Consider the following 12,901-nt stretch of genomic DNA (forward strand, 5'->3'; position numbering starts at 1 on the left):
GAGTCATCATTAAAAAAATTAGCTTTGGGTTAACTGAATTTTAGAAAATAGGTTTGTGTTGAAGTTACAGTTCAGGTTAGTTCTAGAAAATGCATTCTTGAATCTCACTCAGTTAAATCCTTAGTCCTGCAGTTTAGTGATTTCTTTTTTTATTGTCATATCTTCACTGAAGAGGGAGGCCATCAGGCCATTGAGGAAATCAGTTTTAATTTGCTCTGAGTCAGTACTATGCAACAGAATAGTGAAGCCCTGTATTTGCAATAAAAAAAACCTAAGGTTTTAACTGCCTGAATTGGGTTAGTTACTCCCCTCTCTGTTCCAGCTTCCACATTTGTTCACTCTGGAGCCCTGGAGGGGAAATGTGAATGTTTGTAGACACCTGGTGGCCGATTAGAAGAATTAAAATCAGTGTTATCTGAGAGCAGAGCCCTGTGTACCTTGCTCAGGTGTGTCTGGGGTCCCCCAAAGCACTTTCTGGGTTTGGAAGTTGAGTTAGTCAGTCTGTTATCAGTCCAAGGGGTTCATCCTGGGAAGATCGTCCTGTTTTCTAAGTCAGGTTTGTCTAGAAATGTATCCTTGTTGCTGGTTTAATTTTACTATTCCCACAATCTTGATAATCATTTCTTTTTTTTTTTTTTTGATTCCATAGATTTTCTTCTAGAGGTAAAGTGCTATGGACCTAGGACTACCACAGCATCTGAAGCACCAAAGAAGTCGTATGATGCTTACAAATGTCTTTCACATTCCTACTATCATCCCCCTTTTATAAATGAAAACACTGAGGTACAGAAAGGTTCAATAACCTACCTGAGGTCACATAACTACTCAGGGAAATAGGCTTTGAATCCAGATAGTCTAACTCCATAATCTCTACTTTTAACTTTCAATAAACAACTGTTGATTGGCCAGTGACATGTTTGTTACTTGAGGGACCCTGAAAAAAGATCTTACTCCAAAATATATTTTCCACCGAAGGGAGTGTAGTTGTATAATATTATCATTAAGCATTGCCCTTCCTCAGAGTTTCTTATAGTGCTTTAAAAGGTGTAGTATCCTATGAAGAGTTACATTAACCAGTCAGTGTGAATTTATTTATTAGATGTTGTTATTGTCTTATTGAATGAAAGTGCAAGAGGGGCTGGGAATTGTTGGGTTCTTCAAAGAAATTACATAAACAGCTATTTTCCGGCTCTTTTTCTAAACAGGGTTGAAAAATTAAACAGAAAGATAATATGGTAGCCAAAATGCCACCTTTTTACTGATAGTGGTTAAATTATCGACAGTGGCTCTAGGTCTGTTAGCCAAGGCTTGCTTATACTAGACCCAAGAATTAGGCAGATTAACCAATCCAATGGCAGCCTTGGGCTGGGCACGCCCCACCCTCCAGGTGTTGGCCCCCATTTTGGTGTGGAGGGTCTCTGCAGTCTCCAAGTAGAAGCAGGGCTGAGCTGAGCCAATTATACTTACAAACTTTGCTAATCAGTTAAGTCCTACCATCTCAAGGACAGAGAGAGAAAGAGGCCAGGAGTGTGGGAAAAGCACTACCATCCAGCAGAGACCTTAACCATCATCTCCGTGAGCCCCTCATGGTACAGACACAACAGAATTTCAGGAAGGGGAAAGGACTTGGATAAGTGAGTGTGGCAAGTTCATGGGGGAGAAGGACCAGGACACTAGGTATCACTCCATCTACATTGCACATTGTCTTCCTCCAGGAAGAGTGAGCAGTGGGGGCTGTCCAGGACCTGGTGGGGAGGGGTGGGGGGGGGGCGGGGGGAAGAGAAGGAGTAAAGCCAGGGTAAGTGTGTCCAGTGACTAGGGATAGGGGGACTCTTCAGCAGGCCAGAGCATCAGGTATTGGAGTCAAGCCCTCTCTTCCCCTGCAGTCCTCCTCACAGCCCCACCCAGTGCCAGAGCTGGGAGGACTTGAGATGACCACTTTAGTAGTCAGGGTTCTCCAAAGAAAAAGAACCAATAGGATGTTTGTATATGTATGTTATAAAACATATATTATAGCCGAAACCGGTTTGGCTCAGTGGATAGAGCGTCGGCCTGCGGACTGGGGGGTCCCGGGTTCGATTCCGGTCAAGGGCATGTACCTTGGTTGCGGGCACATCCCCAGTGTGGGGTGTGCAGGAGGCAGCTGATCGATGTTTCTCTCTCATCGATGTTTCTAGCTCTCTATCCCTCTCCCTTCCTCTCTGTAAAATATCAATAAAATATATTAAAAAAAAAACCCAAAAAACAAAAAACACATATATTATACTGGATTGGTTTCCATGATCATGGAGACTGGCAAGTCCAAAGTCCTGCAGTGTGGACCAGCAGGCTGGAGACCCAGGAGAGCCAAGGATGCAGAGAAGGCCCAGAGGCAGTCTGCTTGAGAATTTCATCTTGCTCAAGGCAGTGTGTCCTTTTGTTCTCCTCACACCTTCAGCTGATTGGATGTGACCCATTCACATTATGGGGGGTAATCTGCCTCACTCAGTTCACTAATTTAAATGTTAATTTCACCCAAAACGCCTTGCAAGTTGACACATAATGAACCATCACACCCACCTTTCCTCTTCATTGTCGTGAGGCTGGAAGTTTTCCACTATATTAGTCATTTGAATACCACTTTCATGATTTTTTCAATATCTGTGTATTACGCATTTAGTATTTTCTTTAAACCAGTGTTAACTATTCATTTAAAAATTAGCATTATACTAAATATTTGAGATAAAGGGATTCATTGTACTACCGTAGGTGTAATTTTTTTTCTAACATACATAAGAATAACATTTTAAAAGTATGGTAGCCTTTAAAACCAATTTGCAGGTGCCTGAGGCTCCGACTGGCCAGCAGGGGGCGCAGTTGCCCGCTGACCCCGGAAGCCCTCTGGGGATGGGGTGGGAGTTGGGGGCGGAGGGCGGTATTTTTCAGGCCCACCGGGCACAGGGCGGAGAGGAGAGCCTGGGCCTTAGCCCACCAAGGGGCGCCCTCCACGGCGCTGAGCCCCGGGAGCGGCTGCCGAGAGCGCCCACAATCCAGGCCTTTGGAGGCCCAGAGCCGAGACCTGCGGCGCCAAAGCCCCCCTCTGTGTCAGGGCCCCGACGGGAGGTAAGGCCCCGACGAGGCGCTTCCATCCTCCCAGAACCCGGAGGATGCTCGGAGCAGAGGCCGCCCCGCAGAGGCCGAGAGCCCTGCGGGTGGGAGGGCGGTCTGTCTGTCACCTTCGAAGCCTCGTGCCACGCGGGGCTGCACTTTTGGAAACGGCGAGAGGCACCGCCTCGGGCCGGCCCACCGGTGAGGGCGGGTGCGCTCAGTTGCGGGAGAGGGGAAGACGCGGTGCGGGGAACGGGCCAGCTCAGCCAAGAAGGGCTGTTGGTAGCATCAGGGCTCAGAAAACGTCCCTCGCACAGAGCTCCACGGTGGCCTGTGATGCGATCAGAATGGGCGGCCTCGGGCGCCCGGAGCCCAGGGCCGAGGGTGCGCCTGGCTTGAGGGGACCCCCAAAGCATCACGGGCACAGCATGACTTGGTTTCTCTTATTACTGAAGCATCCATCTTATATAAATACTGCTGTTTGAAATTTTAGCCCTGCTATTTGGCTTCTGTAAATTCTTGCTTGCTAAGACTACTCCCACTTCAGAGAGGCCATTAAACCTTCCCCAGACAAGGTTATCAGTGCTGGCGCCAGGCCAGGCCTCTGGTTGAGGTCTTGAGGCCCCAGCCCATACCGGCTCTTTAAGAACTTGCAAAAGGGGCCGGAAACACCCCATATTTGGGAGACAAAGAAGGTAAAAACATATAAATAGGGAAAATTCCTGCATGTTGGGGCACAGAGTTTGAGAGACATTCTCCTCTGGACCCGCGAGTAATAAATGTAACTCCATCTCACTAAGTATTGCTTTGTTCTTCTTCGGTTTTCTGTAACATTATTATTTTAATTTAAATGGTTTCACTGCTTTACTTAAGTGGAAACATTTATTTTAAAAGGAAACTTTTGTCTATAAAAGGGTCATAATGGTACCTGCATCACCGGATTGATGTGGGGATTAAATGAAATAATATACAAAAGTGCTTTAAAAAGTGCTTGACATGGCAGAGCTCAGTACATATATGCTCTTACTGTTATGATTTTAGTGGAAAATGAGTTCTGGGGAACACTGGGACATATGGGCCTCCAGAGGATCCAGTCTAGCCTGTTGTTTTTTTTTTTTTTTTAAATATATTGATTTCAGGGAGGAAGGGAGAGGGAGAGAGAGATAGAAACATCAATGATGAGAGAGAATCATTGATCAGCTGTCTCCTGCAGGCCCCACACTGGGGATCAAGCCCACAACCCTGGCATGTGCCCTTGACCAGAATTGAACCCAGGACCTTCAGTCCCCAGGCCGATGCTCTATCCACTGAACCAAACCGGCTAAGGCTCCTTCCTTCTGTTTTAATGTAGAGCCTGATTGTCCTCACTGGCCAAAGGGAGATAATACCTGCAACTCCATTCACCCCTGGAAATTCCTGAGTTTAATTGCTTAATTTGCTACTAAGTACGATGGCCAGCAGGTGGCGAAAGAGCACTGTGGATGTGTTTGCCCTTTTGTGATTGATAATAAACACCGTGGTTCAAGGTTTCCGGGGATATAGGGATGGTGGAGGGTATGGGCAGGAGACCTTGACCTCAGGAATAATATTAATGATTTATTATTCTAGTTTTTTTTAATACAAGATTTTGGCTTTTATTTGATTCATTCATATGTTCATTCAACAAATATTTATTAGATGCCTACTTTGTTCCATATGTTATTCAGAGACTTGATATACACTGAGTGGCCAGATTATTATTATCTCTGAACGCAGGCCCGGTGCATGAATTCGTGCATGGGTGAGGTCCGGCCAGCCTGGCCAGGGAGAGGGGACATGGGCGGTTGGCCAGCCTGCCTGCTGGTCGAACTCCTGGTCGAGGGGACAATTTGCATATTAGCCTTTAATTATACATAGGATATACACGAGTGGCTAGATTATTATGCGTTCAGAGATCATAATAATCTGGCCACTCAGTGTATATCAATGAACTAGAACAAAGATTCTTGCCCTCATAGAGCTTACATTTTTTTTGCAGGCAGCAATAAAGATAATAAATTATATAGCATGTTAGAAGTGTTAAGGAAAATAAAAGTGCAAACTAGAGTGTGTGGGGATGGGATTGTTGGGATGGGCGGGTTGCAGTATTAAATGTGGTATCTAGGACAGGCCTCATTGGGAAGGGAAGATTTGAGCAAAGATTAAAGAGAAATGAAGTTAGCCAAGCAGAGATCCTGGGGAAGAGTGTTCTAGATACTACCAATAGTTTGGAGCAGTTACATTTACCCTTTAATTGATGAGATAATTGAGACTCAGAGAAGTGAAATGACTTACTAGTATTTAAGGCCTTACAGGAGGTTGATGGCAAAGTTGGTGTAGCTTCACCTCCTCATTTCTAGCCTCATGTTTATTCACTAGATTATATTATCACTTTGTTTGCCAAGGTGATGGAGCCTTCCAGTAAACCTGCATCATACATAGCTTGCTTAAGTGATGACTCACATTATCCTGGCATATTTTCCCATTGGGCCATACCAAAACTGTCTGTGATCTTTTGTTTTTACATAATCAATAAAATATTTATTTTGCTAAGTGCCGTGGAGGATAGAAATGAGTCATGCCCCTGCACCTAAGGGACTAATAAGCTATTCATAAACATCTTTTGGATTTCATGTCTTCTCTTTGATCTATTTTTCCTACTTTCCTCCAAGCAAGTTCACTGATGATCTCTACCTACAGCTTAGAATTCAGTCAAGCTCTCAATCTTGATCACCCATTCTTGGTTTGTAGGTTCCTGAATTTCCCCCTCGATTCCCTTTGCTGCCAGTTGATACATGGTGCCCCTAGTTATCCATAGGTCACAGTCTCCACTCCCTCTGCCCCGAGTTGACCAGTCTCTGAAAGCAAGCTTATACTTTGCTCTCTACTCCTAGGCTTCAATTAGGTATCCCACCTGGATCCTTAGTTGCCCTCTAGAACTGTCTCCTTGTCACCTGTATTCACAATTTTGATGTTTAATTTGTATGCGTTTATTTGAGCCAAGCTGACAACATATCCCAGGGAGCAAGATTTGAAATGTTCTCCACAGTTGTTGAGATCTGACCTCTTGAGTGGAGACTTCGTTCGTGTCCTCCTATTTGGAAATTGTGCTCCTCAGACACCGTGCTTGGTTCCCTCAAGCAGCCTCTCTGAGCCTGAGTCAGTTCTCTCAGCTCTGAGTCCCCTTTCCTTCCTGCCCCCACTTGCTGGGAGGAGATTGTGGTGCTGTGTGTGCAAGTCCTGGGTTATAGCACTTGTGCAACATGGGTGAAGAACAGAAGGCTGTATTTTTAGGTAATTAATTGGAGTTCGGTAAGCTTGTAATGGATAAGAATGTGGCAAAGAATGGAAGGTGGAACTGGAGCCTTGTCTTGAAGGACAGCTGAAATTAATGGGCGTAGGGGAGAGAACAGGGTGGGGGTGACCTTGAAGTGTTGTGGCACAATGAAAGATTAGCCTACATGGAATGGAACAGAGAAGGTGTTTTTGGGAGTGGTGCTGGGAAGAGGACTGATAGGAGGGTGAGCTGGAGCAGGGCCTGGAGCACCTGGTCAAGACATTTGCATTTCAGCATCATAAACTATTCTTAAGTATGCAGTTCCCTGGAAGGTGGCACAAAGGCATAATGACAGGACCTACAATCCGTCTGTCTATCTTTGAGCATCTCACATTTACTACGTTCCCGAATACCCCATATGAAAGAGGTTCCCTTGGTTGTTTTGTCAGGGCATCCTGTTTCTTACTTACTTTTTGCTTGTTTATTCTCAGTCTTCTCTAGTGTACCTTAGATGAATGCTGCCAGAGGGCCAGGATTCTGCCTGATTCCTTGTTGAATGCCCAGAATCCAGCACAGTATCAGCTACTCAACACTCTACAAATATTTGTTGACTGAATGAATACCTTAAATAAAATATCTGTTTCTCCAGACCTCCTTTACCTTTTGAATGCTTGGGTTCTGTTAGTGCTAATGTCATCTATTTTGCCTGCAAAGTTGGAAATTAGGAGTCAACCTTGAGGAAGACATGGGCAGAAGACCTGGCTACTTCTAAATTTTACATGGGGCCTATACTCTTACGGAGATCTTGTTTTATGCTCCATTATGACAAGATAACATAATGTACCCTGTTGCATTTTAGATGTGAAGGCTGAAAGCAACCGACGTGAAGAATGAAGGAGAACTCATTAGGAGGGCCACCGGCAAATTGTAAATTACATATTTCTAAATGGAACCCCACCATATTAGCTGTTTTGATCTCTTCCAAAATCACATAGTGGTTAAGGGTGTGGGTTCAGATCCTGGTTCTGCCACTTCCTAGCTGTGTGTCTCTGGGAAAGGTGTTTTACCACTCTGGCGCAGTTTTCTCCTCTATAAAACATGGGTAAGAGTAATACCTCACAGAGTTACTTTGATTACGTTCTTAGAGCAGAACTAGCACATACAATGCTTAAAAAGTGTTTGCCATTGGTAGCTGTTAATATTCAATGGGTCATTGAGACATCATATGTTCTGTTGCCAGTTGGGGCTGCTGATCTGAGACAAAAGGGTGTGATAGTGAAGGGAAGTTAGAATTTGCTGAGTGAGGAGCGAGTTCCTGTGGGAGATGGCAGTGGCCACAGAGGGAGGTACTGGGTCCAGATGGGATTGTTTCTGGTGAAATGTGATGTGAATTCCTTGACATACTCAGGAGGTGTTACCACTTAGCTGTCTCTACGAGGGGCTGTGCAGACAGCTAAAAGAACTCTGCTCCTACCCATTTTTTTCTTTGTAAGCGAATAGGACAGCCAAATCTGCAGCCAGGCAAATTATGATCAAGGTTGTTAGTGCAAAATTGAAGTTCTCCACCGGCCCATCGTCTCCTTCCTGACTCTGAGTCTCCCACTCTCAGTGAACACACAACTCAACATTCCATTCCAGGAGTGGCGGCAGTGCCAGTGAGGTGGGCCAGGAAGGTTTGGTGATTTTACCAAACTGAGTAACCATAAAAAATTACTTTTCACCCTTGAATCCCTGTGGCCCATATTCCAGGCACTTAGTATTCTTGTTGACATAGCAAAGATGGATTTGATCCCGGTTGTTTTATACTTTGGAGTGATTTTATTTTGCTGAATGTTGAACTATTTGGAAGTGAAATATTTTAATTTTTTATTTAATTTTTCTTTTATTTTTTTTTGGAAGTGAAACATTTTAGAGCTACAGAAACTACTGTGGCCAGGTATATGCAGTATCCATGAGGCCTTTCCCAGCCCTTCTGTGGGGCGTCACACCCGTGTATTCTGAAGGTCCCTCCCTGAAGGATCTGAAAGCGAAGACACCAACATTCTTTTCTTCTGAATGCAAAAGGCAAGGTGCAGGTGGGAGACATTAAAGTTTCAAAGAAGATGCTATTGGACAGAATATTTATTATTTTTCTATTCCACTTCTATCCAGAATAGAAAAAAAGACCACCTAAACAGGGGTGGAGGGGAGTTTGGTGGTGAATTATTATTATTATTATTATATTACAGAAAGGCATGGATGTATTTTCTGAATAAGGCCTTAATTAGGGTAATCTATTGTCTTTGTAGCACATTCTCCAAATAAAGGAGTCTCTTTAACAGTTCCAGTGTCAATCAACGGTCCACTCTCTTTAAGTATGAGCATCAGTGCTGAGAGGACCCCTGCTTCCCTCTCTGAGTGTCACCAAAGTGCCTGAAAGCCTTGAAGAGAGCCCTTCAGTGCGGTGGAGTAGAAGACATGCCTTGTCTTGTCTTGACGTGGGTGTTGGAGAAGCTCAGTGGCATGAGAGGACATCTGAAAGTACCAATTATTCCTGTTCCTTTCTGGCATTTTGATGTCTTCCTCTTTGCCATTCCAATCTAGTCACTTTTCTAGTTCTATCTTTAAGAGGATTTAGGTCTCAGTATATTGGGTTTTCCCTGCCATATGGGTCCATTTTGGACTGTAAACTTCAAGTCTCTTCTTATGTGGGCTGCTCTCTCCATTTGTTCCTTGAATGGATACTTTCCTGAACCATAGTAATCTCTGTTTACGACTTTCTGAGGTTTCTCTGTTTGTTCTCAGGTTATTTCACTCATCCAGTGCCAACTTGATTTTCCAAGACTGAATTTTTTACTGATTGCTTGGCCTTGGCTTTGTGTTAATCTCCTTCAGCATTCTGTCTCTCTTGATGCTGTTGGCATCTTTATTTCTATTCTGAGAAGTCCCGGTTCTTTTTTATTTGTTGGTAAAACTTACCACCCCCCTCTTGTTGAACACATAGTCTTTGGATCGTATAGGAGAACTATTGGTGAAAGATGTTAAAAAGAAACATCAGGTTCAAAATGGAGTCACTTTTGTTAAGCCCCATCAAGATTCAATACCTAACCTAATTGCAGTTTCAGCCCCTCCCAGTAGGGGAATTTTAAACCAATCAGTCTAGAATTGCTGGATAAGACCGTGGTCACCATTCCTCCAAAGAAAGGTGACCCAGCCTGAAACAATACTTCCTTATCTTTTGCTAATAACTTTCTTGTCCTGCCCAGTTTCTGCATATAAAAACCGTCCACTTAGCACAACTTCTCAGATGCTCCCAGCTTCATAATTTGTTCAATAAAGCCAATTAGATTTTTATATTTACTCGGTTGAAATTGTGTTCTTTAACAGAGGAAAGCAAATAACAGGTAATAAATAACTAAATAATCAGATTGCTGGATGAAGGAGAGTGTGCATGGGGGAGGGAGGGGTGGAGAGGAGAATAGTGTGGGGGTGCAGGGAAGAGCAGGGCGGGGAAGGAAGTGAGAGGAAGCAAATGTTTCTTAGCCCACTCACTGTCATTATGTGTGACCTCTCTCAAAGGAGGTGGAGGCCTTGTCTAGGTAGAAGTCATCATTCCTGGCAGGAGGAGGTGGCTCTTGTTGCACCCTTAACCCCATCCTTTCCTTCTGCCTCTTTAGGAAGCAATCAGAAGACTAGGTTTGCTCCTTGAGATGCTTACCCATCGCTGACAATAATCACAGTGCATTACAATAGCGATTTTCAAGTGGTGTTCCGCAAGAATTGTTAAAGCATGCAATACCTGACTATTTAGTCAGGAGCACTGACCCCTTTACCCTTAGATTATGAAATTTTAAAAAATGACAACAGCCAACACAACAATAGCCATCCGATGTGAACGAATCAAAATTATATCTATTTTTTTTGTCAGACTGGCAAAAAATATGACATTTTTGGTGTGCCACAGAATTTTAGTAATTACTTTATATGTGCCATGAGATGAAAAATGTTGAAAATTGCTGCATTATAACATGGAGACCCACAATTTCAAAAGTATGATTATGAAATTCAGCATAGATATGAATAAAGGCAAAAGGACTGACTGACACACTAAAGAAATAGAGACATGACAAAGAACATATTTATTTAAAAATTGCATACCCACTCAGCTGGCATGGCTCAGTGGTTGAGCATCGACCTATGTTGACCATAACTAGAAGACTCTCTTTTTAAGTTCTCTTGCCAAAAAATGCCCCTATTCTTAATTTTTTCTTAGGATGCTCGCTGCATTCTACTAGAAAGTTATTTTTTTCTTGGATGATGCTGTTTCCATTAACTCTATGAAGTGGAGACTAGCTATTCCTGGTGAAGTCAGTATGGGCTAGTAGACTGAGAATGTTTCCCAGTCAGCACACTTAAGTTCAAGTCTGAACTACATCCTGGACAAGCTGTGTGTTCTTGGCTTAACTTCTAAAAATCTCAGTTTACATACTGAGAAGCTTAAGGATCTCTGCCCCCAAAAGTTATTGTGAATTAAAAAGGGGATATGTGGTCTGACATTGTATATCCCATAGTATATTCCTGACTGTGTATTTTATAGTTACTTTCTTTTACTTGAAGAGCTGCCACTACTAGCAAAGCCCATCTTTACTATAGTAATTGAATGTAGAGGGAAATTTGGCTGTAAAATTATCCCACCCTTCACGCACATACAGTTTGGGCCCAGGAGAAGTTCTGTAAGGATTTCTGTCCTTTCCTTGTATACCTGGAATCCTCAGTATGTATCATTGAGTGTTCCTGGACCCATAACTTTGTCTTGCACCTGCCCTGAAAATCCCAAACTTGCAATTAACGTGACTTCATTTTCTTTGCTTCTTCTGCCAGGCTATTGGTATTAGTGAATATCACATACCCTATTGTGATTCATTAGCTTCTCTCTACACATTTATGATTTCAACTTTATCTCAATTCTGAATACTAACTGGGATTCTCTTTACTGATTCCTAGGTGGTGCCCTTTTACAGACCCCTCAACAAATGCTTGACATCTTTCCGACTCTTTCCAAGCCTCCTACTTTTTTCCTCCCCATCAGTGGGAGGATGGTGGAGTGATTAAAAAAGCATTAGGAGTTCATTCCTGAGATGAATATGCCCTTGAATAAATAACACAGAGGCATTTAAAGGAAAAAAATCACAGGGTTACCAAGTTTATAGTTAGTTTGTTTATGTGGATAAAACAGAAACTTCCCCACATAATTATCATATTTGTAAACATCAGTATTGCAAAAGGGAGTTTTTTACATTAGGAAGTCAGAATTGGCAGGAAATGGCTTCATTGATTCGGGGAGACTAATTCTAGGTGAAATCTTCTTCCTTATTTCTAGGCTATCTAGGGTGTAGGGTTTTTTCCTCCTCTCCAACTGTGGGATCTAATAATTGTAGTCATAGTGGTAGCTGGGCATGGGAACAGTTTTGCTTTCTCTAAGTGGCCAACAGATGTGAATTCTCCTAAATTCCATTTTTCTCAAAGAAATTCACTGGGCCACAGACCATTAAAAATGCAAGTTGCTGGGCTTTATCACCTAGAAATTCTGATTCAGTGGGTCTGGGATGGAGTCTAAGAATTTGCTTTATAAATAATTACCTCAGGTGATTCTATGCAGCTCATCCTTTTAGAAACACCAAGGTAATTATATGTTCACTTATTTTTACCTTCTTTTTGCTTCAAGAATATGATATATCCTATTTCTTTTCAAGGCTGATTTCACTATATGTGCTTTTGATTCTATTTATGTCATTTCTTCTGGGTCCTTCAGTCATCAATGAACCTCCTTCTCTGGTATTGACAGTCTCTTCCTTTTCACAATTGCCTTCCCCTTGGCTTACAAATATTTTTCACTCATTTAATAAATTTTTATCAAGTGCCTCTTATGTTTCTGGCACATTCTTTAATTTTTTTAAAAAATATGTTTTTATCGATTTTAGAGAGAAAAGAGGGGAGAGGGAGACAGAAAAAAACATTGATGTGAGAGAGAAACATCAGTTGGTTGCCTTTGACATGTATCTCAACCTGGGATCGAACACACAACCTGGGCACATACCCTGACCAGGAATCGAACCAGCAACTTTTCGACACAGGATGACGCTCAAACAACAGAGCTACACCAGCTAGGGCTAGATTTATCTTTATCAGTGTTTTTCACTGACTTTTCTTCTCTGCCTACCTCACACTCCCCTTAAAGCCCTTTACAGCCTTCTTCCAGCTTGCTTTACCAAGCCTCAATTCCTGAAACTCTTTGCCCTCTGTGCTTCGATCAAAGGCATGCACCCTTGGGTCCCTGAACACACTATTTCCTTAATGTCTTCCCCACATGAAGTTTCTTTGTCTGTGAAGTCTGGAATATTGCATGGCAGATCTGTTAGTTATGTGCCTCAGAGCACCCACTGATTTAAGGTCTTCAACATGTAGAAGAGGACTGAGCTAGGAGGGCCTCTCAGGGATCTTTCATGTTTGCGGTAAAGCACACAGGGTGAGAGAGTCAGG

Source organism: Plecotus auritus (genome assembly GCF_963455305.1).
Source record: "Plecotus auritus genome assembly, chromosome: 12".
NCBI classification, from domain to species: Eukaryota; Metazoa; Chordata; class Mammalia; order Chiroptera; family Vespertilionidae; genus Plecotus; species Plecotus auritus.